This window comes from Epinephelus lanceolatus, chromosome 13 (genome assembly GCF_041903045.1).
Source record: "Epinephelus lanceolatus isolate andai-2023 chromosome 13, ASM4190304v1, whole genome shotgun sequence".
NCBI lineage: Eukaryota > Metazoa > Chordata > Actinopteri > Perciformes > Serranidae > Epinephelus > Epinephelus lanceolatus.
In genome coordinates, this window is record NC_135746.1 from 23220697 (window position 1) to 23246043 (window position 25347).

The 25347-nt window shown below is 42.3% G+C and overlaps 1 protein-coding gene across 1 annotated transcript in view; it reads left to right on the forward strand.

The window, feature by feature from the left end:
• The first annotated feature begins 758 nt into the window (after positions 1–758).
• The window catches only part of tmem121ab (transmembrane protein 121Ab), a 64405-nt gene continuing 39816 nt past the window's right edge, over positions 759–25347 (forward strand). Inside the window, exon 1 of the mRNA XM_033647927.2 lies at positions 759–1112. The gene's annotated coding sequence lies outside the window, so the exon portion shown is untranslated. The remainder of the gene's footprint in view (positions 1113–25347) is intronic.

Below are 25347 nucleotides of genomic sequence, written 5' to 3' on the forward strand. Positions count from 1 at the left end.
CCATTACCAAACCACTTCAGTATTGCTGCTGCCGTACACACTCTGAGTTTATAGCAACCTAACCCTACAGTACATTTTGGTATTTTGAGCTCCTGTGACATCCCTGTTTCTTATAATATTACTGTCTGGGTACTGCTGGGATGAATTCCCTCATTAATTATCACATTTTTTCTTTGTGACTAATCCTTGCACCTGTGTTGTTGACTGAATATTATGTGGAAAACTGTTGCTCTGTTAAAAACAAAATGACGGGGCAGGAGGTGCTTGAAACAGATGGCTGTTCCCTCTACATAAGTAAATTGACCATAAATTCAATTCAGTTCCCCAGTGTGTGTGTGCGAGACAGAGTGTGTGTGTGTGTGTGTGTGTGTGTGTGTGTGTGTGAGTGAGAGAGAGAGAGAGAGAGAGAGAGAGAGAGAGAGAGAGAGAGAGAGAGAGAGAGAGAGAGAGAGAAAATGTACCTCTGTGTTCATCTTATAGCTTCTGTGCAGCAGGGACATAATTTTTTGGCGGAGTCGAATTGAATTAAGTTAAATTGAATGTTTCTTTATCGCATCACTGCCAATAAAGCTAATGCCAAATGATTTCTGCTTAACTATTGGCAGTCATTTGCCCGCTGTCTATTGTAGCTCACAGGATACTGGAGGCTATTGGTTTCCCTCTTGTCACTCCAACATATTTGAGCTGAATAGTGATTGATAGAGCGAGGAGAATAGGGGAGAGAGAGGGGGAGAGAGGGAGGGAGGGAGAGCCTATCCGGAGGAAGGAGCAACTGGCGAAGAAGCCTCAGCAGTTCCACTTGCCGAAGCGGCTCCTCACAGCCAGCCAGCTCCACTTTTAAGACCCAGCGTTTATATGTGAATTCACAGTGTTGAGTACATTTCGAGCCACGGTCTCTGTGTGCTGTGTGCGTGGTGCCGGACACGCGGCTGGGAATGGGATTTTCTTTGATGTAACTTGACGGCGGCGGCGGCAGTTGTTGGACCGGCGTTTTCGGCGCCCTCCTCGCAGCGGATTTACAAAGCTTCTCCGGAGCCTGCGATGACACACAGCACCCTGGACAGAGACTGAGCGTTTCAGCACCCTGGACAGATACTGACCGTCTACTGGAGGTAAAGCAGCAGAGTTTTTTGCCTGCATGTTAGTCGGGGAAATCACTCTTGCACTATTTGTTGAGCGTAATAGGACTTGTGTCGACGCTGCTTCGGAGGGAGAGCGACACGATGGAGCTACAAGCCAGACATTGCAAAGGGGATAAGTCTAAATTTGGGTGAATTTGTTTTTTAAAAAATGCAGTTAAATGTTGTTTCTTAGCCTGTAAGTGAAAAGGAAAAATCTCATCAATGCCGCCACTTTCTACCGGTCCAGTTTGTGACTCTTCCCGCCGCTCGTCTCCATATTAAACCAGCGTTTAGGCGCTTTGCATCCCTCCAGTGTTGAATTCATGTGGTGTAATGTGTCACAAGAGGCTAAACATTATATATATTGCTATTATACCATTATCTTTAGTGGTATAACGCCAGCTTGCGTTCGCTCTTGTCAGTTTTATTTAAGGCAGCTGTTTATTTTGAAGAGTCAGCGCGTGCCCAGGCAGCTGCGGCTCGTGCCTCCGGTCTGCGCGGAAAAAATCAGCCCATCCATGTTCTGCTCCGAGGCCCCCACCACACACACACACACACACACACACACACACACGCCACCCCCACAGGCACGCGGCCAGCAGCTTGGAGTCGCTAAGAAAATATATAACCCTCGCGACCCCCGTGCTTCCCTCTCAACACCGATATTTCAGACTGGCTATGTAGTAATGAGGATAATGAGCACGAGACAGGCGCTCGTCCCTTTTTAACCTTTACATTTAAATTATGTAACATCATTTTCTTTAATTATTCAGCGTGATTTTAAATGAGTGGGCAGTCTGTGGTTTTTTTTTTTTTGTTGTTGTTTGTTTTGTTTTTTTTTGCTCAATGGCACTTCAGCAGGAAACATGGCTGCCCCTTTATGGATCTTCTGTATGGATACCTGTGGCAGGGTTTGTCCATTCTAATGCTTACAATGTACTGAAGTAAGGGTTTGACATATTTATAGGTGTATGGCGATGCTGGGTCGTCCATCTTGGCAATCATCAGTCATAACCATAGAGCTGAGATGATTAGTCAGTTAATGGTTAGCCCTTTGAGAATGAATGAGCCCCTACTTTGCTGATCGATAATCGTTTAAATCATTTTTCAAGCACAAATGGTTCAGTTCCACCTTGTCAAGTGTGAATTTTTCCGGCTTGTCTTGATCTAAGGTGACAGTAGTTGGGCTAAAAATTGTAATGAGAAAATATTTTGTAATAATTCATAAAACAAACTTAATTGATCAAGAAAATAATCAGCATGTTAATCAATAATAGGGGTAGGTGGGGATTCTATACAGTGTAGTATGGCTGTATTTTGCATGGCAATATTGTGTCAATACACAGATGGCAAGTATCTTTTTTTTTTAATTATATAAATTATTAATATTTCAAATACAAATACACCTTTGGTTGCTAGAACAGTAAAAATTGGTCAGATATTCTGTCCATAAGTTACATTTTACTGCAATAAAAATGACCGAAGTGAGATGATTTAAACTTTATTATATTAAATAAATTTAAAAAACAAAACAAAAACGTCAACAAATTTTCCTTTTGGGGGACATAATTTGCAGTTGAAAAAGTGTAATAAATTGAAATATATGTTAATTACAATCCTCAAAATATCACAAAACATTTAAAATCGCGATAGTATTGTATCGTGACTTAAGTATTGTGATATTATCCTATCGTATTGGCTTTATCGCTAATGAAAATAATCATTAGTTGTAGTCATGGTGATAACTGTAATGTGTAAGTGTTGGCAAATACTGTCACATTCAAGCATTTATTTACTCTACACAAATCTAATCCCAGCTGCACATGAGCTGTTGCTGGGATTTAACATGTGACCTTTTGGTTACCAGGCGCTGGGCACTTGAAATTGATGTGGCCCACCCTGTTTCCGTTTTCCTGGCTCACTCCATGCATCATTTGAACTGTCTGCTGCAGCTCTTTTGCACCCAGAAATTAATTCTCAGAATGTAAGGGAAGAAAAATGCCCATGTCAGGCCCGCTTTGAATAAGAGGTGACCCCCATGCTTTTTTGCCTGCGGCGCATTAACAGGCTCTGATAGCCCTTAACACACTCGCACATAAGCATACACACACACCCTGACTGTGTAAACCCACATGAGATGTAAGCCTCAGTTTTTAAAGCCTTGATTTTAATGATGTTCATTAGGATTTTGATTACACTGAATGTGTGATAACTCTCGGCTCGGCGTTAACTGTGTCTGATATGTCGGCTCAGGCTGTGAGTGACAAGAATTTAGTGGAGGGAAGCAAGAAGTGTGAATCAGCGGGAGATGTTACCACGGGGCTTCACTCCAGTGTCCCCAAAAGAAAGAAAACACATTTTAATATGCCAGTTTCGCCTCTGGGTTATTAAGCTCTGGACGCTGCTGTATAGAAATTGCTTCTCTATATCATGGGGATGATGAACTAAATGCAAATTAATCTTTCATGCTCAATTTATTATCCAATAAACAGACTATGAATATGAATTTGAAAAGTGGCCCTACAGAGGGCAGGCCACATAATTGCCTGTTACCTCTCTCTAAACTGCCTTTGTTTAGTTAGAAATTGAACTCCCAGGGTTGAAGGGCAGGGAGGACAGTGAATTCAGGGGATTTATCCAGAGGGGTTTCTCATAGCGTGATAGCAAGGCCATTCTGACAGTCATTTTCCTCACAGAGGGTTACCTCTTAACTGCTGCACTGTCTCAAACTGTGCCTCACTGAAAAGCATGGCACAGCACACAACCTCAGGGTCAGCAGTTACAAGCCCTCATTGGCATCCAGGACGCAGCAGGTTGTGAGGGGCTCTGCTTTAGATTTTTGCAGATTGCAGAGTAGCTTTTCATGAGTGTGCATTTTACATGCCCATTGCACTGTGGCTCATGTTCTTGCATGCTTGGAATTCCATTTATGGGTCTCTTAAAAGTCAGGCCCCCTGCTAGAAAACGCAATTAAATTCAATATTGCTATAAATACATGACGGGCTGGCCTGAAAGCCAGAGAGCAGGGCGAGGCAGTTAACACCCACTCACACTCCACAACCCCCTTCCCAATCATCCCAGCCCGATGAGAACCCATCCCCCCCCGCCGCATAGTGAATTGTGGTCAATTTGAATGACCAACCGAAGACAATCTGTGAGGCAATGGCTGTCACAGCGAATATTAGGCCGCAATGAGCCGCACCAATAAAAAATCGGTGTGTTTGGAATAGTCAATGTGATTTTTCACTCCCGTGTGTGTTTCTATAGCTCCCTTTGGCACAGACAGAAATGAGAGAAATGAGAGTGCTCTGTCTTTGCTGTGCTAGGCTCTACTCTGGGCAAGGTTGTGCCATGCTACGCTAAACTGTATAGCTCTGTGCTTCGCTCTATGTCATTAGCTGAAACACAGCTGCTGTTGCATCTGATGCAGTAAGCACTCTGCTCATCTCATCGGTTCTCATCCACTGGTTTTCCACTTCAGAATCACTGCGCTTCGGAGGGCTATAATCTCACTGACATAATGGTGTCCACTCCAATCGATAGCCAAATGGCATGGGGAATCAATAGCTACCATACTATACAATAACGTGGCCTGGGAGGGGCAGAGGGGAATGCAGCCTGCAGCCGTCACATGTTTAACTCTGGAAACTCTTTGAAAATATACTCCTTAATTATGGATCAAAAATACCAACCTTGTTAACGAGCCATGTATTATGGATTGCTGCATGATCTATGCTAATGTAAGCATAGCAGTTGAAAAAAAAAAAAAGAAAAAAAAGCTGGCACTACTTTGCTTGCTTGCCTCTCTCTCTAATCACTACACATGCAAATACACAGAGTGTATGCACCCAGAAGCTCAAAAGTAAAGCCAAAACTGAAATATAAAACTTTGCATACTTATCAGTGTAAATACAGTAAATATCCAAAGTTGGTCAACGAACAGTTGCACTCTTAGGAGATGAAAATGGCATCACACTTTTAAATATTTAAATAGATGTTCAAACACCCCTCCCACACTTCTCCTTGACACACTTCCGCACAAACCAGAGGTTTTCTAGATCAGGCAAGAAAGCAATGATCACACGTCTAACCTATTCAATTAACGGTTTGTTGGCTTCCCCCTGAGGAGCCAGAAAATTCATTGGCTTTTTAAGTGTTAATCAAGCTTTTATCCAAGCCTATCTAAAGAGGTGTGAGAAGAAAACAGTCATTTTATATGTAACAAGGCAGCGGCGAAAATATTTCTGCAGTTTATCTGAGAGATAACAGCTTGAGTGTTTCACATCTAGAATAAAGGTCCTTAAATTATCCAGCTGTTTGAAATGTTTTGTCTGCAGCATCCTGTGAGATAATATTATGCACAGGAAAAAAAGCATAATGCTTTTGGCAAGAATACAAATTGGAAAGGTAACTAGGTAAGGGTCACAGCTAGAGCTCAGTCACTGCTGTTTTTCCAACAGAGAAGCAAATTGCCCTGAATGGAAGATAAGACGTTTATCTTTCTGTCAGTACCACACTTTAACACGGTAAGAACCGATGTATGATTAGATCCAGCTTTTAAAAAAAATCACTACCACCTTAAATGGCAGTTTCTCTGTCGGAGGGCAATTTGGCAATCTGCTCAGCATCTCATAAAGCAGAGTTACAATAGCTACACTGGACGTTTTAGAAATAAAAGACTTCAAATCTGAGAGTGCTGCTGGAGGAGAAAACTCATTTGCCCATGTGGATTTTGACCAATCGCTGCCAGTGTTGACTTGGATGAATAGGTGTTACGGTATCGTAAAATTCTGCACCATCTGCATGGTGATTAAAGATTTTTCCTTATCACTGTTTTGACTGTGGGTATTTTCTCCGCACTAGCTCAGCTAATTTGCTTCAGTGCAGGATTGTTGACAAGGAGAAAAAAAAGAGACTTGTAGCAGGAGCAGAATGCAAAGCTTCTTCCTGTCTTGTATGTAGAGATGTTTGGTGTGTCATTATCACAATGTCATCATATTGCTAGTTGCTACAGTAGTGTTTTTACACACACACACACACACACACACACACACACACACACGCACAGATCTATCACCACGTACACCTACATAGTTACAGCCACCCGTATACCCACACACACACACACACACACACTGAAAACCATGCTTTAAAGAGAACGTGGCTGTGCGGGTATATAGCGGTGAAATATTGGAGCCATTGCAGCCCTCCAGGCATGCAGTTATCAGGATACAGAACTGATGGGAAATCAATCAGCTCAAGTGGAGTGGCCTGGCCTGTGGTGAGGAGAGGAGTCTTGTCTTCTCCAGATGCATGCTTTGATGTCTGCAGATCACCGTTCAAACCAATGAACTGAAACAGACGTGCATTTACTGTATGCATGTATGCATGTATGCACGTGTACATATGTACTAGGGATGGGCATGAGCACTCTGGACATCAGTATTTTTTCAATGTATTGATTTATCATCATCCAATTTCCCACATGTGAACTTGATTTTTATATATATATATATATATTTTTTTTACTATATATAAATGGGTAATATCTTATTGCTTTGTAGTGCTGTGTGCAGTGTATCGCTTTGCTCTACTACTGCTCAACTACTGCTGTGGGAGTGTCAGCTCTTAGCCAGGGACAGTCTGTGAGACTCCACCCACCCACACACACACACTAACTGTTAGCATCACACAGCCAACATAACCTAATGGTTATTGTTATTTTGGTGTCAATGTGACTTTAATGGTTTGGTGTTGGATGTTAGCTGCTGCGGCTGAGTTAACTCATGCTAACCAGGCAGATGTTGAGCGGCTCAGCCTATGTCACAGCAGCAACAGAAAGTTTGCCGATGTTTCTTATGTTAACTTTGAATTTATGGTTTAATGGTTTAATTAAAGCCTGGTTGTTGCACTTGTTTTCCCTTGTTAGCCAATTAACATTCCTAATCTAACTTTAGTAAAAAAAAAAAAACATGGTGGATTTTAGAGAAATTGATTGTGGTAAGGTTTAATATAAATGTAAAAGTTCATAGAAGGTCACATACCTATACACCACCCCAACCAGCCAACACTTGCTTTCCGCTTAGCTCCACAAAGGACACACTACTTACAACTCAAAGTTGCCATTGGAGTGAAGTTTGGAAATGGGGGACTGTCTGAGACTGTTGTTCATGTGCTTAAAATGATGTGTATGTTTTCCTTATGGTCATGCTAAGAATAGTCTGGCTCATAGGATGCAGATAACATGTCACTGGCTCCATTGCTGCAGAGAACTCACACAGCCAACTCTGTCTCCATACTTTTTTTGTTTTAGTGCTGTGCATGAAACAGGAATAACTTCTGAGCTAGCAATCCACAAGCTAACTTTCCAAAAAATGTTTTATGTGGCGTTTTCATTTGCAGAGATTTTGCCAATTTAATGCCAGAACTCACATCTCCACCGAAACAAGTTCCCTCCCAACACTATTTTGTAAGGGGACTGTCGCTGCATCCTGGGCCTAGCACAATCCAAGACATGATGACATGTGATTGTGATTTGAAGAAATTCAAACAACCCAGAGCATTTCTCCACCTACTGCAGAATTAGTATGGGTTCAGCCACACCTTTCTCGAGCGCTGGCACAGCACGAGATAGGTGTGGCTTTGTGAGACTATGCTAAAACACTGTTCTTAAACAACTAAACTAGATGGGGGGAGCAAAAACACTCTGAGTTCTCAGGAAAAATACCAAGAACGTTACCCCAGTGTCCATTTTGGTAGCTACTGCCCTGATAACTAAGATATTTCAAAAGCAGTTTTAGCTGCCAAGTCTTAACCACACTTAACCACAGGAGTCACAGATCAGAAAACACTCGGATTGTTCTTTTTAAATGGTTAAATTCTAAGTCTATGTATCCACCTATCTATCTGCTTTTGTGTTTGCTCAGCTCAGTGTGAAGTGGGCGATGCAGTGTGAAGGCAAACAGCAAACAGATCTGTTACATCTCTGTGTAGACCTCATATCTAATTCATGCATTTTATTGTTGCTCTGCAGCTGTGTATATGTGCTATGAGGTGCAAGCCAAGCTTGGGCCGACACCAAAATCACATACATAAATGAACAGGGCAAGGTTATGTACTGTTGCTGGAGGCTCTGGGGGATTTCAGTGTCATTGCCATATTATCCCACAGAGACGGTTTCTTTTTATAATGATTTAAAGTAAGAGCGTAAACCCATTTTCATGCAGAGTTCTCAATGGCTTCATCCTGACGGGAGGCAGGGACAGGAAGTGTATGCTCCATTTACATTTTCACATTTTACACAAGTTCTTACAGGAAACAGCTCATAGCAAGCATAACTTTAGCGGCTTAAACGCCTGGACTGTCAGCATGACAAGCATCCACATTAATCTATCAGCATGTGTGTTTGGCTGCAAGTACATGCTTCCATGCATGAGGAGGGTGTCACAGCAGTGCTCCTGTTCCTGCTCGTTTCGCATCCTATTTGCTCCTGTTTGCATGTGTTCTCCTGTTCACTTTTTATTTCCATCTTCTCGTGCATCCTCCCTTGTATCATTACTGCAAGTATGTGCACCTGTACCAGATGGTAAGTGTGTGTATGTGAGTGTATTTATTCCTGTTTGTGAGAATACCACTTGTCAGGATTTGTATGTGGCTAGGTTTTGTGCTTGTGTTTAACAGTGGGTGTTTTTGCATTTCCAAGTGGGTAGGAAGCCCCCTACCAGTGACAATGAGGTGTCAACTAGACATTTAATAGTTTCCGATTCTGAGAACCTGGTATCACTTAGTGCGGTAAATATCTTTTAATTTAACAGCACTAATGGCCAGGGATATCAACTGAGCATTTCAGAATGAAAACCTTTATATTTTCCACTCATTCGGCTCTGGAGTTCTGTAAGTCCACTAGTCAAAGCTACAGAAGGGTGACTAATTAAAAGGAAATAAGTGAGTGGAAACATGACGAATGCAGATGCAGTCATGCAGGCTGCTGAATAGATTTATGAGTGTGAAAATTATGTGAATCCTGCCTTGTTTTCAGCTTTGTGACGATAGATTTTTCAGATAAAGGAACACTTAATCCTTCATTTATCTTAAAAATTTCATAATCACCAAAATTGGAGATACATGAAGCACGCCTGCGAGCTTGTCAAGGCAGCCAACTTGAGCCTGCCTCCTCTCTCACACTGCATACTCTCACTGCTACATATATCCAATGCAACCTTTCAACCATGGAGATGTACTTAAGCTGACAGAGCTCTGCTCACTCTTTGCTGCCATGCCTGCTGCCACACTGCTCACCTGAAAGCTGTGCTGTCACTTGCTGCTTCTGTCGCCGCCACTACTTCTGTTCATATTGCATTTCAAAAGCCCAATCGTCACCGAGCGCCCACCTGTAGGGTCTACCTTCCCTTAGGGGGAGGAGATAATGTTATTCTCCCCGCTCCCTGTTGTGCTGAGCTTGGTAAGGAGCAAAAAGTTTAGAGCCCTGGCATCAAATATTCATGGCATACATATTCCACATTAACTGATCATCTATTCCACATGACTTGACTAACTGAAATGGTTTTCATTGGACAGTAATGATGGTGTTTGCAGTCACAAGATGTCAACCCAGCTGAACATTTATGGGAGATTTTGGAATAAAATGTTTGACAGTTCTCTCCGCTACCGTCATTGAAACACTAAATGAGGGAATATATTTTGAAAAATGATGTTCCCACCCCTCCAGTAGGGTTCCTGTGAATTGTAGAAACTATGACAAAGAGCATTAAAAAGGTTCTGGAGGCTCATGGTACACCAACGTCAGAATAAAACCCCTCTCCCACCACACAAAAAGACTCCGCCAGCAACCATTAACTGGCTTTTGTCTTAAGTGGGAAAGGTTATCGGGAATTTATTCCTGGAACAAGTGAGTCTGCAGTAGTCACAGGTATTTATCAATGACTGTCTATAAAGATGGACAAAGCATTTCCACTTCCTCCCAGTGCACCAAAAAGAAGCCACAATATCTTGGAAACAGCATTTGCCATCTTGCGCAGGTGATGTAATTTGGAGCCAAAGTCTACACAGCAGTGATCTCCACAGTATCGATAACCTACCATTCGAACAATCGCAAGCAGTGCCACTAATCAAAAGCAAAGCCATTGGCACACACACTTGTCAATCATGATGTCAACCCCCTTTTTTAGTGCATCAAATAACCAATTATAACCAAACCTATCAGAGAGAGAAAAACACTTGAGAATACATCAGCGTAAACACCTAAAATGACAGAAACCACCTATACGAAAAATGTATTTGACACATGCTTTGATTTTTTAGTTTGGTTCATATCCCATCCACTAACAGGGGGCAGGGTTTATGACCTAAACTGCAGCCAGCCACCAGAGGGCGATCAAAACATTTTGGCTTCACTTTTGGGGAGCTGTCATGACGTCCATCTTTAATATACAGTCTATAGTGTTTATTAGCTCTGGTCCAATTGGCAGTGATGGAAAAATGACACCTGCATAGACATGCTAATTTTGGGCCCTTTTCCAGCACCATGTTATGACTGCGTTGAAGTTAGCAAGTAGCTCTTTGTCATTTTAGGAACAAATTCTGACTGTCTTCATCTAAGCAGCATTCAAACGTCGTTCCAAATTAGTTGGCATCGAGTTTTTGAGAGAATAAGTCAGATATTTAAAAAATAAAATAAAATAAGTAACCATAGCAACTGTTTACTAATCCTGTTTTCTAGCACGTTTATGATGTTGAATGTGATATTCTAGAAAACAAAATTATAACAGAAAGGCAGACTCATCTGCATCAATAGGAATGGAGTCTATGGTCCTATTTTAGTTTTGCCCAAATTTAAAAACCTGCATATACATGTTAGTTTTGGTTAAAAAAAAGGGTGTAAGATACTTTGTGTGGGGTTTTGCTTTAATTTTTCACCCATCTGTAGGTTTAAACCTTTTAGGAATCAGGTCACAGTTGCAGGGATACATTCTTCACAAAAGATGGGGGACATCAAAATTTCACAGTGCATTTCACAGTGAGTTATGACATTTTCCTCTCTCTCTTTTGTCCTGGTTTTCTGTTAGCATGTAAGTGACAGCTAGGGTCAGATCAGGGTCTCAGGGTGGTGAGAAGGCTCGGCCCTCTGGTGGCCCCATCTGTACACTGCCATGCTGGTTAAGGAGCAAGATGAATGGAGAGCATCTGGAAAGACAAGCTGATCTGAAAACCAGCCAGACACGGCTTAATGCAAAATGTGCATCAGGGGTCTGTCTGTTTGTGTATTGTGTAAAGCATGAGTGTGTACATGTTCTCAAAGGGGGAATCTGTGCAGCTGTGTGTATGTGTGCATGCAATGATGTGTCACGTCGTAGGTCCAGTGAGTTTAGCAGCCTATATATGCACATATGTGGCAGATTTCAGCCAGCTGGAGGACATAAAAAATATTTTAATAATGGCCATAACAGAGTGTACTGACAGTATCCTGCTGTACTGTTTATCTATTTACTAATGGACAAAAACAGCAAGAGCGAAGGTTATATCAGCTAAAGCACTGTCCGTGCTGAATGCGTGCTGCAGATAATAAGGGAACGTCATTGGGTCGTCCTCTAAGCATGCTTATTAGAGCAAGTTGAAACTGTTCCTGTAGAAAATATTGTTTAGCCAACCTTCCGTCGAAGCTGGCTGTGCTGTGCAGGTGTGGTTGTGTGTAATTACAGTATGTGTGTTTGCTTGTAATTAAGTCAGGCCCACAGAGTCAGCACCCAAGCCAGTCTAGTCTCCATGTGCAGTGCTCCAAAACAGAGGCTCTCATGATTTAATTACCGCACAAACATACACACACACATGCACACACAAAGAGCAGTGAGCCAACAGACCATGTCTCTTAGTCTCTTGTACAGCTCCCCATAGTCCTCTCTCGTTTGTCACTTGCCAACCTTTGCCAGCCCTTCACAAATTCTCCTCTTCCATGGTCGCTTGGTTTAGAAATCTAAATCTGTCCAGTAAGAATATACTTGGAAATCCTGCTGAAATGGCCAGAGAGATTTCAGGAAGGAGTCAAGCCAAGCTCTTGGATATTTATAATAGGCAGGCCCTTAGAACAGCTAATGCTATATTGGACTGCCAGGACCATCCACTCCTGGATGAGTTTAAGCTGTTGCCTTCAGGACGTCCATTCAGGGCACCCGTTTTCATGTCTCCTTCATCCCAAGTGCTACTGATATGCTTAATAGCAAATAGCACTCTGGCTGCACTCCTTGCACTTCTCTTCCACACTTGCACATTTGCATTTTGGTACATGTATAGCCTATTTGATATGGATATGCTTCGCTCTGCTGTAGCTCTGTGCTTTGTTGTGTTAGCACTGTTGCAATAACTCTATTCGCTAGCCAACCGCTGGGGATGACAAGCAACCACCACTACTGCTATGTTCATGTTTTTTCTTTTTTTTTTTCTATAGGAACGATGTGTATTTGTACTACACTACAAATGCTAGTAGCATGACAAGGCTCTGAGCATCTATTCTGCGCTGAGTGCTGTTTTTTTTTTTCTTTGGGTAAAACGCTGCAGCCACTCATCACTGTCACTGTTTAACCAGCTATCCAATCACAGTGGAAGAGGGGGGGTACAAATACCACAAAGACCAACCATCACGTCAGTGAACAACAACAACAGTGGAGGATAAATTAATACTGAACCCTCACAGAACGCTGGGTCCTTCTTCCATCCCTACGTGCCAGAGCAAGTCCTCTACCTTGTGCTCAAATTTTCATATCCACGGATATTCTGTATCATAGCAACGAGGAAAAACGCTGCATGCCTCATCACACATCATTGCCCCTCTGTGTTCTGCATTTACCAATGAACAAGTATTTAATTTGTTTTAAAACTGTGCCATCATTGTCATTTAAAAAGCAACAATATGCCTAACACTAGCCTCACAATAAAGCTGATTTATAATACCAAAATCCGGACAAATAAAGACATTTGCAAAAAACACACACAAAAAATGGCAGTAATATGCATACCACGCTGTTAGGACACCATTAATCACCGCAGGGGGAATTCCTGAACCACGACAGCCCTAGATGTGTTGTTGATGTTGTCTTTTGTACTCTGTTTTTATGCTTTTTCTGTGACTCCTGGCTGCAAAACCAATTTCCCCAAAGGGGCCAATAAAGATAACCCTGCACCTTGAATTCACCAACTGTTTGAAGTGCAGGAGGGTGGCTGCCATGGCAGGGAATTAACCCTTCTATATGGGGCCACCTGACCCCTCTGCTGGAGATTATTGCCGTGTGTTATATGTTTCAGCCCAGCGACCACAGTCACTGTTGTGCATATCAGCATCGATACAGATCAAGCCTGACGAGAGGAAATGTCAGACTCCCTCGGCCGGGCCGAAGCCAAGACTGGTGGACTTATTAGTCCATTGCGGCTGCTGGTAGTTGTTGCTGGGGGGATAAACGTTGCTTCATATGAGCGTGGCTCTGAAAGGCAGAAGCAGCTGCTGCTGTGTCACTGCCCCTGGGCTGTGGGTGCGGTGGGGGGACTCTAGAGATACATGGCTCCTCTTTCCTCCTTCTCCTCCAGCCTCCTTTCTCCCCCCTCTTCCATTACTCCTTCCTCTATCTCTCCTTACCTCACCTCCCTGTTTACCCTCCCTCTCTGCCTCCTTTCTTTGTTTCTCAGCAGCACTTAAACACCAGCACCAACAGGCAGAAGATAATGCAAGGACACACACACACCCGGCAGTGATGTACTCTCACGTGTACTGCTTCATTTTCTGTGTGTGGGCTCGAATACAAAAGCCTAGTCCTTCTTATCTTTGCCTGTTGTCTCTATGCCTGTGTGTGTGTGTGTGTGTGTGTGTGTGTGTGTGTGTGTGTGTGGATACACACCATCATGTGTATGCCTGTGCACGCTGCGAAGAAAGTACAAGAGAATTCTACGTACAAATGTGTGTAAGTGCTTGTGGGTTTTTCTTGTTTTCAGTGATGAGCAGGGTTTTTTTTTTCTCGCTGGCCTGTCTCTCAACTCAGCACGGCACTAATAGGCATTCTGCAAGCCACTCTGCTCTGCAATTAGCCGAAAACCATGGGAAAAACATTGATAAACAAAGATGAAACAATTCACGCCTTGCCCATCGCAAAGCCCTCAATCGAAGTCAAATGCTATTATCATCCCGGCAATGCATTTCGGCAGGTGGAAGCCCGCTCTGCCAAACAGACACTACTATGCCCTTGAAACGCATCAAACAAAAGCAGATGCAAGTGCCTGTTTGTTCAAACACTTATTAAATGCCCATATAGGCCATTTATGTGGGTGTTGTTACTGGAACTGGAGCTAAAGCGGTGGCGGGTGCTTTATCCTTGTCCACACAGGGCTCTGGCAGTGTGGGCCCGGGGCTGCTGCCCATAGTTTCATGTCAGAGCCAGAGACAGAGACTACAGCCACCACCAGGGCTGAAAAGCTCCATCATCCAGCAAACACGCTCATTTATCCTGAGCTGGCTGCTAAGTAAAAGAGATGGCTCGAGGAATTCAAAAAAAAAAAAAAAAGCACATGAATTGTTCTCTCTATCTTTTCTCATTGGCTTTCTATCTCTCCCTCATCTCCCATTCCCCAGATTTCTCTCATTTCAGGCTATTTCTTTCTTGAAAATGTTTACACTTAATGAAACCCGACCAGCCTACTCCCTGAAGCCTGACGCCTTTGAACATTACTCTTAGCCTCAGCAGATCAATATCAACCACGTTCCCTGTCCGTCTGCTCGCAACTGCGAAAACTTTGTAGTAATGAATGATATTTTTTTTAACCTCAAAAACTCTCTGGAGTTGTCTGATGAAACCAGCAGCATCTGGGTCCTCCAGTTGATTTTTCTTCTCAATGCTGTCAGGCCAAATAATATCTCTTGTATCTCAGATAGCTCTTAATCTCCCACCGATAAATGAAGTGTAACAAAAACGAAATGCTCTCATTCCCATCACGGCAGTCACTTACAGTGATGCAAGTTGACGGAAATCCAAAGCGCAGTCTGGAAATTGGATGAGGGGGCCGAGTTGCATCACAGCACCAGACAGGCAGCATATTGTATTGGTCAAACAAGTGCTCAGCTCTGGCACTCTGTTTACATCAGAGCCGGTCAACAGGAGTCAAGGAGGTGAATCGGGGGTTGGTGCCTTGCTTCACTGGACTCAGTGAGTTTTACAAGGTCTCTGTCAATAGCCGTGACAAGCTACAAGTGACATTTCTGCACTCTTGACTGCACTGGGGAACCTGTGGGTCTGTATACTGAAGCTCAATGGGTAGAACATAACACTAATAATTCCTAGAGGGCCTACAGGGCAGTTTACAGTATTTGCACCGTGAGAAAATACAAAGGAGAAAAATGATAGAGGGGAAAATGCAACAATTAGGATGGACAATAGTAAGAAATACCCTCACATGAGAAAATTAGAAACTTTAAGGCATGCCAAAATGAAAAAAAAATCATGCATCAAATAGGATCTCACTGAGGCCCAGACAACATGATTTATTGCTGCAACATACTGGAAGAAAAAAAGCAGCAGTGTTTTCTGAAACTACTCCTGAAATTATTTGTGCTTTGTGCATCAAAATTGATTGAAGAAAATTTAATTAAGAAAAAAAAAAAAATCAATATGCACTTTAGAGACAAAAGGGTTAGTCGATAAGTCAATTAGTCAGCCAACAAAAATTGGCAAATATTTTGATTACCAATAAATCGTTAAGCCATTTTAGAGACAAAAATGTCAAATATTCCCTGATTACAGCTTCTCTGTTGTGAGGAGTTGCTGCTTTTCAGTGTCTTGTTTGACAGTAAACATAATATTTGTAGCTTTTGGACTGTTAGTTGGACAAATCCAGCGATGTGAAGATGTGAGCTGTGAAGGATTGGGTAGCATTCACATTCAACTTTACCCCCTTCAGTGCTTTACTTCATCTGTAATAATAGAAATTTAACTTTTGAGCAGCTGCAGGGTAACGTAGTAGATTAAAAAGCAATTTTGCTCCTCTGCTCTTTTCTAATCACACATGGAGCTAATCTTCTGTCTCTGTCTGTTTGCTTGTGTATGTGTGTGTTTCTGTCTGCTTGTCTAACAGTGATACTAAGCCAGTGGTTTAGCTGATGAGGTGGGCGTATCACAAGGTAGATGGGTAGGTTACAGAGAAGGAAAAGGGTATACTCTCTTATATATTTGAATGGCTTTTTGGCTGATTGGTGAGTATACTGTAAACGGTCAGAAAACAAGGTGGGTTTACCCTGTATACCTGTGTATACCCTCCACTACACCACTCTACTAAGCTATTGCTATTTCTGCTCTGACTTCCATAAAGTGAATAACGTTACTGTATAGATCAGGTTGGCTCGGTGAAGTTTGTCAGTAAATTTGATCTTTTAAAAGGATATCGGCAGGTTCCCTTGTCCCACTGAGCATGTGAGATAGCTGCTTTTGTCACACCAACTGGTCTTTATTCGTACACTGTGATGCCTTTTGGGCTTCGGAATGAGCCGGCAAGGGTGTGCGTTTCATTTGGATGACAAAGTTGTTTACTCGGACACCTGGGAAACTCACCTGGAACGTATCGTGGAGCTGTTAATCCGTTTGGCGGAGGCGAGGCTCACAGTTAATCTCGCAAAGTGTGAGTTTGCGAGGGCGACCGTGACCTACTTGGGCCGAGTGGTTGGGCAGGGCCAGGTGCAGCCCGTCCTTGTCAATCCCAGGAGTTTCAGTTATCCTGGGTAACGATTTGGTTGGTGTTCGGGTGTGGGCAGGTGTACCCCCGCCGGTGGTGGTGGCACCGGTGCCACTGGCGAGATTGGAGCTGGACGAAAATGAACGTGATTTCCCTGAGGCTTTTCCAGCCTGCGCAGTAACGCGCACGATGGCGGCTGCAAAGTCTGAGTCTAAGACAGATAAGGGAAGTATGTGAAAAATTTTGAGTAAAACATTAAAAATGTATCTCAATGTAAAGCAGTCCAGTTCAACACCAACGCCAACTACAACCTCAATAAAAAACATATTGTTAAATTAATACCTCTCTGACAGTGTTGATCAGAACTGAAAATTATCTTTGTAAAGGCAGAATTAATGGCTGAGCTGCTGTACTGGATTTCATTAGATTTTACAGGTGTACCTGCGTGTATATTTTGTGTGCAAGTTTGTGTTTGGAGGTTTATACAGTATTTCAACAAGAATTAATTGAACCACTTCAAATTCTGTTATGTAGAAGCTGCGTTTCTCATCTTGTGGCCTTGGAGTCTTCTGCATCTGTATTAAAAACTAGTTTGCACAGATAGCCACCCCATTCTTCATTCCACAGCAGACTAACATGATTCATGGTTATTGTCGGACAACAGCCCTGCATTATGCTCCCCTCCCTCCCTCTAACCCTGTCTCCACTGCTGTGGTTTCTGCCTGATCAATGTGTGTTCTTAGCAACTCCATCTCTTTCTAATTAAGATATTTCACTGTGTTCTCTTCGAGGATTTCACAGAAAAGGTCAAGCTGACAATTCTCCAATTTAGGTCTCAGAGCGTTCACAAAGGTCTTGTTTGTCACGACAACAACGATCCAGCCCGAGTATTTACGCATGGCAAAAAAATGTCAGCGACTGATGACATTAGGGGTTTTGGGGAGTGTGCGATGTTGGCGCACGCCTCGCTCAACCCGCTCCAACTCCATCTGACTCACTTAATGGCGTAATCACCTCATGTTTCATCAGAGCTTTCCGATGGGACAAATGATCGCTATAAAACACAAGGAAACAAATTAGCCACCGGTGTCAAGATTTTAATGGTTCCAATTAGTCAACACTTTGGGGAATGTGCATTATTAAGAACGATAGCGTGCCACTTCCAATCTGTAAATTCCACCTAGTTTGCAGCAGTCAAAACGAACGTGTCTGACACTTTTTATACTTGTCCTACAGACCTAACATTACTGTAGCTCGTGTTGATTAAGCACATCGTACATGATACGAGAGCAGGGCATTCAGTCAGACTGACATCGCCACCCTAAACCCACACACACACACATCTCCGCATGCCAACAACTCTGAGGCTTATCCTGTTTTCATGCCAAAAAGGATGGCAGCTAAATATCCAGACAAATATATATTTTAGGCAAACATATTTTCTCTGCTCTGTCTGCAACTTCTCTCCTCTCAAGTGCTGCCCAACAGTAAACCAACGCATAGAAATCATGCCAACTGGATAGCAAATACTCTGCACTTTAACTTTTTATTACTTTTGGTTTCCCCAAACTTGCTATCTGAACTGAGAGTTGTGATTTGAATGCACATCTGCCAGCAGCCCCTGACTGATTTGTTCCCAGATTACATCCTTTGGAGCGTTTTTCTTTTGGCACTCGCTCCCTTCTCTGCAATGTTCTGACTACAGACAGAGACAGTAACTAATCAGTTGCCCTTAGTAGGCTTTCCAGAGGTTGTGGAGCCAGCCAGCTTCTGTTTGTTTATCATTGTATAGATAAAAATGATGTCTTGTTTCCTTTAAAAAAAAACCTTGAGTACTAATAACTGCAAGTGTAACAGCACTTTGCATTTTAAAGTCCACCCTCTCTAGATATGTTTTAAGTTTTATTCTGCTATGATTAATATTTTGTTGAACATGGTTTTCCATACAAAATGAAATCATGTCATCATTAAAAAATCATGTTAACAGATCTACTCTTTCTGGATCTGGCCTCATGCCCCGCCCACCACCGCTGCTTCTGTTAGGTTTCGCTTTCTGCTTTCTCCAGCACTGGCACAGAGCTAAATGAATGTGAGGAAATAGGTCTGGATATGGGGGTCTAGCACTAGGGTGACCGCAGTGAGCATCAAAAGCATTAGAGGAAACATCAAAGAGATTCAGGCATACATGTTTGAGCCTCAGTCAGACTCAGACTCAGATGACGAGTCTGCTGTGCACCATAATCAGTGACAAACAGATGTTTCAGTATGGTAACTGTAGCTGGCACCTTTTATTTGTTGATGTTGTCTGTTAGCTGTTCGCTTGTAACTGGCAGTGGCTGGCATGGCTTTGTAGTTGTGATACATACAATAACATCTGCTACGATGTGTTCATGTTGGTCTAGTTTACATCCACGTGTGATGTCAAAACTTTCACTCTGCTAATGCTAACTGCATAGACTGTATATGAAGATGGACAAGACGTCTTCACTAACTCCCACTGTACAAAAATGAAGTCAAAATATCCCAGATAGAGCAGCTGCCATCTTGCACTGGTGACCTCATTGGTGCCAGAGTCTGCGCAGTGGCAATCTGCGCTATCGAGTTGCTACCCATACACCTGTCCAACCAATCGTAAGCAGTGCCACTGGTAGTGAGCACACCGACTGGCACACACAGCTGTCAATCATGACGTCAACCCTCCTTTTTGTAGCATCAAATTAAAACCAAACCTATCAGAATGAGGAACACTTGAACATACACCAGAGTGAAAAGAACTACCTAAAATGACAGAAACCATCTTTGGGAAAACATTTTTTTGACATGTACTTTGAGTTTTTAGTTTGGCCCATGTCCCATCCACTAATATGGAGGGGGCAGGGTTTCTGACCTATTCTGCAGCCAGCAACCAAGATGTTACGGCTTCACTTTTGGGGAGATGTTATGTCGTCCATCTTTATTATCAGCCTATGTGTCTATGAATCTGTTCCCCCATCGATATGTGTTGCCCAAATTAGACACCTATTGGCTGATTATTAATGACCTACCTAATCTAACTTGCTCTGTATATGTTTGGATCTTTTAGGAGAAATGCACAAACATCGCCCCCTTCAGTAAAGGAATGTAAAAACACCTGTCCAGTGACAAATTTTTCAAAGAGACAAGCCAGTATAGTCAAGTTCAGACATTTTAGTGGACATAAACAAAATGAAAACACATATTTGCGTCAAGGGGGACCCTAACAAGGGTACACAAGAATCTACAGCTCCGTAAGGCTGTGATGCCCATTGTAATGACTGTTAGGTACAAAAACATGAAGTACTGGACAAATTGACTTTTGTGGATGAAGATGAAAATTTGGAGGCTCTCTAAACTTCACAGAAAACCTTAAATGTTTGAACCAAATTGCATGCTAATCAATCCAACAGTTGTCAACACATTTCTGTCTGGACCACAATTGTTGACCTCATGATGGCATTGGAAAAGAAGTAAGGGGATCACCAAAGTCATTAGGATCTGTCCTCGGGGGACTATGAATGTGTACCAGAGTTAATTGAAGATTCAGGGGCTCACCAAAGTGTGATTTATAGGCATGCATCCTCCTCAACACTTAAACTCCTGGACCCAGTCTGTCACTCTGCCATGAGATTTATTACTAGTGATGTCTACGGTACTCATCCTCATATTCTATATGACAGGGGTGGGTGGTATTCTCCCCGAGAAAGATGTTATACTCGTTTTATCTATAAAGCCCTTACTGGTAAATTACCATACTACCTTTCAGAATTGCTTTGTCACTCAGATGGGTTTCATGAGACACACTCCACTCTTAGTTAGGTCTGGAGTTGGAAATCGGCTTTTAATTTTAATCTCCCATCCTCTACTTACGAATCTTATTTACATCTTAATTATCCCAATTTAACCATCAAATTACTTTAACTAATCGGAAAGTTTTAAATGGCTTTTATTACTTTTATAATAGCAATGCTTTTTCTCTGTATATCTCTTGTTGTTTTCCTTTTCTTTGTTTCTGTAGCTGACTCAGTGTCATTGTAAAGAAAGATCACCCCTCAATGATCTCTCGAGTATAAATAAAGGTTGAATGAAAGTCAGTAGGATTCGTCTTCTGGAGACTATGAATGCTGATGCAAAATTTAAAATGCAATTCATCCAATACTTCCTGGAGATGTTTCGATGAAATCCACAAAATTCAACCTCCTAGTGGAGCTAAAGGAAACGTCCAGGGACCACCAATGTCAGTGGTATTTGGGGAACATAAAGGTCCGTAAAAAACTTTATAGCAATCCATCAAATAATTGTTCAGTCTGGACCACAGTCGTGACCAAACAACCATTATTGCCATCCCTAGAGCCACTAGCTGCCAGTGTGGCCAATAATGTCAAAGTAGTCCACTATAAAAAGGAAGGGGACAAAAGTTTGTTACAGTGAGTTTTAAAAAACCTCAAATACCATGTCTTTACAAGAGCCAATTATAAGACAAGAAGGAAGAAAGACAGAAACAAATTAAAATGATAACCTAAAGACATTAAGAAAGTGAGCAGCTGGAGTTAAATAACAACATGCTTGCAACAAGCAGAAAAACAATAATATGCAGACAGTAAATGGGAGTAAGGCAAATCAAATAAATGTATTCACTTTGCAGAACTAAATCTATTAAAAACATCTCTCAGGCCCCAACTACGTGCCATTGCATGCGTCTGCCAATTTAGATGTACTGTATTCTTTGGCAAAACATTAGCACACATTGCTGAGACCTGCTGGAGCTGTGTTAGCAGAATAAAAGGAATAATAGCGGCTGTTTACTGCAGAATATTACACACCACACTGCCATTAACCAAATGGCACTGGAACAAATGTGTTTGCTGCACAAAGAGTCAGTTGGTCTCGCAGGTCCGCAAATGGCCAGACTGCAGAGGATCTGATTGAGCCCTCCTATTGATTGTGGAGAAATTTGTTCACCTACATCCTGTCTTAAGGCTAAGTCCCAGCTAAGACCCACACCTTGTGTACCTCTATCTAGTACCCACCTCCAGCAGCTCCCCCATCCCATCCTAGCTTATTGAGCTCTCCACTGCAGGCAATGGAGGTCAGATGAGGCCTCTGCCTCCCCCCGCCTCCCAGCATGTCTACCTCAACTTGTATTGATGGAATGGCTTGCCAAATTGCTGTGTCACACAGGGATTTTAGAGGTCGGGGTGCTGCTCTTACACCCTCACCCTACCCTCATCCCCATCCCAAAAACCTCTTGCCCCATCTACCACTGCTTCCTCAGCTAAAATGCCTTTAGGGAATTCGAGGAAGGGCAAAGGAGACAGGCGGTAAGCAAGTATGTGTGCAGATGATAAGGTGGCTGTGAGTGCATGTGTGAGACATATTCGCCCTGTGAGCCCGTGTGTGAAAACTTGTGTTTGTGTCTCGGAGCGCTGCCATGTTAGCGTGCTAGCGAGAGACATGGTATGTCAGATTTAAGTAAAAACCGTGGAGAGATAGTGGCACAGGAAGAGACTTAAAAGCACGCTGCTGCCGGCACCGCCGCCGCTGAAGGTGTGCGGCTGTGTGTGAATGATAGAACGCTTGTGTCGCTCATCGTCTTTCTGCTCACGGCCACGGTTAATTATTCACCGGGGTTGTGCTGCAGAGATGAACTGAGGGGCTCTGGGATAAAGGCACTGGAGGAGGAAGATGAAATTATAAAATCCTAATGACGGAACTCTGGCTGAATGGTAATTTCTTAAATTGATTTTGAAGAGGTGCCCAGACAGAACCGGCATGGAGAGACATTGAGATGGGGAGAGGGAGAGGATTCCTCCTTCTCTCTCCTCTCTCTTTCACTCTCTCTCTGGACATGTTCCAGCCCTTTTCACCTCTGGCCTAATCTTCCTTTTTATCCCACACTTAAGCTTCATCGCCACGCGTCTGTCCTTTTGTTTCAATCTCTTCTACTTAACCTCAACTTCTCACCTCCCTCTGCCCGCGTTTTCTGTTCACAAACCTCTGCGATGTGATTGTCTTATTAACTATTATCTCATTTCACTCTTCAGTCATAAGTATACTAGACCTGAAACTTTGAGCCTTGATCCTCGTTAAGGTGAACTGCAACGTGATTTGTTTGGACTGAGAGTGTAATCTGATCCAACTGCAGAAAATGAGCATGAATGCAGTTCAGTTATAAGGAAATGAAAGTTGACATCTGATGGCCACTAGTTTAAAACCAAGGACAAATCTGCACTGATACTTATATTCAGATATTTCTTTAAAAGTTGGCAGAGTGCAGAGAAGTCCATTCTGTATTGTATTTTAAGTATCATACAAGGGTTGTTACAAAGGGTTTTTTTATTAATGAATACATATTTGAACACCTTTCCTATTAGGTGGGGAAGAATATGACATTACACACTATTGATATATATAGCTGCTTTAATGTCATTTAAAAGGTTATTACACCAACAACCAATACACACAAATGACCACAACTGTCAATTAAATTAATTAAAGTAACAGTTCGTCTTTTCAACAGTGAGGTGAGAAGATAAATATCACGTCTGGATAGACAGACTGTATGTCAGAAATAGCTCCAACTCACAACTCCCCCTGAAGCATCACATCGTCATTATTATGTACATTTGTTTGTTCACAGACTAAACAAATGCAATACATGTTTATTAATGAGCTTTAAATGTATTAGTAGGCTTATTTTTCAAATCTGCACAGAGCTAGGCTAGCTGTTTCCCCCTGCCTCCAGTCTTAACGCTAAGCTAAATTAACCACATCTAAGCTCCAGCTCTATGTTTAACGCCAGACATGAGTTTGGTATCAGTCTTCTCATCTCACTCTTGAACAGCAAGCTATTCCTATTTTTGTTATTCCTGTTATTTTTCTTATGTCTTTAAACAAAAAACATGACAATGTAAAACCCTCTATAACATTTGTTTTCAAAGATAATTAGTTTTTATATGGAGGAATTCTTTATAATGTCCGTTATAAACCAAAGTCTGCAATAGGAATGTTAATTATTAATAAGTGTGGATGGGCAATAAAACAATAATGTTAATTATCTCAGTATAACTTTCCTTGATAGAGACAATAAATGTTCAATAAATCCTCTATATAATTAAACCAACCATTTGCCTGTGTGAGAGGGGTACTGCACCTTAAACGCCAGTTTCCACCTGCCATTAACCGGAAGCAGAAGTAGTTGTGTTAGTAGAAGAAGAAGAAGAAGACGAAACCAGCCACTAATGAGTACATTAATGTTAAACCTTATCTAATGCTAACAGTAAATTTGCAAGTTAATGTGACTGACTAACTGGCTATTTCATTAGAATGATATAACATAGCGTGACAAAATGCAATGTGAATAAAACTTCTATACGTTTCCTCATCCTTAAACATGATTTCTTGCCTCAGTTACGTCAGATTGATTTTCATCAGCAATACATTACAACACATTACTTCATGACATCATCAAGGTCCATCTTTTGTTATTGTTTTGATTGAGAAAAAGCAGAAATTACACATTGTGGGTGTAAAACTTGTAAAACAAAGTACTGACCACAATTGAGAGCTTTGTTTTGTCTCTTTATTACACTGAACAAAAATATAAACGCAACACTTTTGTTTTTGTTCCCATTTTTCATGAGCTGAACTCAAAGATCTAAAACATTTTCTATACACACAAAAGACCATTTCTCTCAAATACTGTTCACAAATCTGTCTAAATCTGTGTTAGTGAGCACTTCTCCTTTGCCGAGATAATCCATCCCACCTCACAGGTGTGGCATATCAAGATGCTGATTAGACAGCATGAATATTGCACAGGTGTGCCTTAGGCTGGCCACAATAAAAGGCCACTCTGAAATGTGCAGTTTTGCTTTATTGGGGGGGTCTGGGGAGGTCAGAAAACCAGTCAGTATCTGGTGTGACCACCATTTGCCTCACGCAGTGCAACACATCTCCTTTGCATAGAGTTGATCAGGTTGTTGATTGTGGCCTGTGGAATGTTGGTCCACTCCTCTTCAATGGCTGTGCGAAGTTGCTGGATATTGGCAGGAACTGGAACACGCTGTCGTATACGCCGATCCAGAGCATCCCAAACATGCTCAATGGGTGACATGTCCGGTGAGTATGCTGGCCATGCAAGAACTGGGATGTTTTCAGCTTCCAGGAATTGTGTACAGATCCTTGCAACATGGGGCCGTGCATTATCATGCTGCAACATGAGGTGATGGTCGTGGATGAATGGCACAACAATGGGCCTCAGGATCTCATCACGGTATCTCTGTGCATTCAAAATGCCATCAATAAAATGCACCTGTGTTCGTTGTCCATAACATACGCTTGCCCATACCATAACCCCACCGCCACCATGGGCCACTCAATCCACAACGTTGACATCAGCAAACCCACACGACGCCACACACGCTGTCTGCCATCTGCCCTGAACAGTGAAAACCGGGATTCATTCGTGAAGAGAACACCTCTCCAACGT